The 3179-nt window shown below is 43.1% G+C and overlaps 1 pseudogene; it reads left to right on the top strand.

Moving 5' to 3' along the window:
- Nucleotides 1–3179, top strand: part of LOC105505953 — a 21793-nt pseudogene that overhangs the window by 17608 nt on the left and 1006 nt on the right.

Below are 3179 nucleotides of genomic sequence, written 5' to 3'. Positions count from 1 at the left end.
CGTCTCTACTAAAAAATACAAAAAACTAGCCGGGCGAGATGGCGGGCGCTTGTAGTCCCAGCTACTTGGGAGGCTGAGGTGAGAGAATGGCGTGAACCCAGAAGGCAGCGGAGCTTGCAGTGAGCTGAGATCCAGCCACTGCACTCCAGCCCAGGCGACACAGCGAGACTCCGTCTCAAAAAAAAAAAAAAAGAAACACTCTTATCATCAAGGACGGGAGGTTGAGACTGAGAGAATCCTGTACACACAGACCTTATTAAAATAATTGTTATCTTCCTTTAGCCTCCACATACATTTTCATTACTTTTCCACAATTATTTAATGTTGTATTAAATTATTTAGGTTTTGTCAGTTCTTTCAGTTTAATATCCTTATGAGGGCTCCTCTGTCACAGAAAACTTACAGTAAATAAATTTGTATGTTTCTGTTTTGTTAGTCTATCTAATGCCAAATTAATTATCAGGCTCAACCAGAGACCCCAAAAGAGTAGAGGTAATGTTTTACCTCCCCTACGCACCCACTATTGTCTCTAAATATCATTTCCAATTAAAAGGAATCAGAGAGCTTTGAGGAAATGGCTGACCCAGGTCTGGGGCAGAAAAAGTGCAAAATGAATTTGGAAAATTTTATCTCACCAGATAGCAAGTAAGCTATCAGAGATTACTAGGAATGTGTCAAAAGGACTTAGGAGCCAACCTGAAGGGGCACTCACTGGCCAAATATGGAACAATTTGAATATCAATAATAATAATAACTGTGGCCGGGCGCGGTGGCTTACACCTGTAATCCCAGCACTTTGGGAGGCTGAGGTGGGCGGATCACCTGAGGTTGGGAGTTCGAGACCAGCCTGACTAACATGGAGAAACCCCGTCTCTACTAAAAATAAAAATTAGCCGGGTGTGGTGGCTCATGCCTGTAATCCCTGTTACTCGGGAGGCTGAGGTGGGAGAAGCATTTGAACCCCGGAGGTAGAGGCTGTGATGAGCTGAGACTGCGCCATTACACTCCAGCCTGGGCAACAAGAGCTCAACTCCATCTCAAACAAACAAACAAAAAGAATAATAACTGCAATGGATTGAAGCATATTAATGATATTTAAATACATGAAATAATGAGACTTTAAATATTGGTCATTGTTGGAGGATGCTAGGGAACCAACTCATCCTTTTGAAAACTGGTAAATAAAGGGAAATAAGCATATATCCTGTCTTTCCTGTATGTACTCTATCATTAGTAAACAAATATTAGAGAATAGGAAGTTTCTCTTTATATACATTCCAGCTAACACGTGAAGATGGAATAATTGAATTTGATATCATTTTTCAAATGGAAATGAATTAAATATCATTTATGACTCCTAACATCACAAAGAGAGAGATAATCAAATATCATGGGCCTCCTGATAGAATACAACACTGCCTATGAAGTAGTCGTCCCCTCAAACCCCCCCAAAATTTGAACCTGAATCTCATCAAGCCTCTAGATCCAATATGCCAGAAATATGGAGGAGAGAAACATTAAATGACATCATATGAAGGCAATAGCAAAATCCAAATTATGGAAAACTACAGGAGGAACAGCTGATTTTCTTCAATACATAAATTGCAAGAATAAAACAAAGATAGAGGCTGGGCGCAGTGGCTCACACCTGTAATCCCAGCACTTTCGGAGGCCAAGGCGGGCAGATCACGAGGTCAGGAGTTCAAGACCAGCCTGACCAACATGGTGAAATCCCGTCTCTCCTAAAAATACAAAAATTAGCCGGGCATGGTGGTGCTTGCCTGTAATCCCAGCTACTCAGGAGACTGAAACAGGAGAATTGCTTGAATCCGGGAGGCGGAGGTTGCAGTGAGCCGAGATCGAGCCATTGCACTCTAGCTTAGGGGACAGCAAAACTCCATCTCAAAAAAAAAAAGAGAGAGGGAACTGACAATACAAATGTTGGAGAGGATGTGGAGCAATGAGAACACTCACATATTGCTGATGCGAGTGTAAAATAGTACAACCATTTTGAAAGCTCTTTGGTAGCTTCTTAAAAAGTTGAATATAGGCCGGGTGCGGTGGCTCAAGCCTGTAATCCCAGCACTTTGGGAGGCCGAAGCGGGTGGATCATGAGGTCAGAAGATCAAGACCATCCTGACTAATAAGGTGAAACTCCGTCTCTACTAAAAATACAAAAAATTAGCCAGGTGTGGTGGTGGGCGCCTGTAGTCCCAGCAATTTGAGAGGCTAAGGCAGGAGAATGGCGTGAACCCAGGAGGTGGGGCTTGCAGTGAGCTGAGGTCACACCACTGCACTCCAGCCTGGGAGACAGAGCAAGACTCCGCCAAAAAAAAAAAAAGTTGAATATAAATCAGGCAAAGTGGCCAGGCACGGTGGCTCATGCTTGTAACCCCAGCTCTTTGGGAGGCCGAGGCACGCAGATCACTTGAGGTCAGGAGTTTGAGACCAGCCTGGCCAACATGGCGAAACCCGCCTCTACTAGAAATACAAAAATTAGCCGGGTGTGGTGGCATGTGCCTGTAATCCCAGCTACTCAGGAGGCAGAGGTAGGAGAATCGGTTGAACCTGGGAGGCAGAGGTTGCAGTGAGCTGAGATTGCACCTCTGCACTCCAGTCTGGGTGACAGAGCGAGACTCTGTCTCAAAAAATAAAAATAAATTTAAAAATAAATAAATTAGGCATGGTGGCTCCCTCGCACCTGTAATCCCAGCTACTTGAGAGGCTGAGAGGGAAGGATCACTTGAGCCCAGGAATTCCAGGCTGCAGTGAGCCATGATCATACCACAGCACTTCACTCTGGGCAAGACAGCAAGACCCCATCTCTAAAAAAAAACAAAAAAGAAAAGTTGACTATACATGTACCCTATGACCCAACAAATCCAACTCTAGGTGTTTATCCAACAGAAATAAAAACAAGAATGTTCTAGGCATCTGTATTAAAAAAAAACTGGGAAAACTCAGCTACAGAAATTACATTACTGGTTGCTTATGGAAGGACTGACTGGGAAGAGGCATGAGGGAACTTTGTGGCCTGATAGAAATGTTCTATATCTGGAAATGTATTCATCAAGACTGACTAAGTGACAAAAAAACAAAAATAAAAACACCACCTGATGGAATAGTGTACTTGAGATCTGAGCATTTCATTCCATGTTAAATACATCTCTTTTTTTTTT

The sequence above is a fragment of the Colobus angolensis genome, unplaced genomic scaffold (genome assembly GCF_000951035.1).
Source record: "Colobus angolensis palliatus isolate OR3802 unplaced genomic scaffold, Cang.pa_1.0 Scaffold13, whole genome shotgun sequence".
NCBI lineage: Eukaryota > Metazoa > Chordata > Mammalia > Primates > Cercopithecidae > Colobus > Colobus angolensis.
This window is presented reverse-complemented; position numbering and strand designations above follow the sequence as displayed.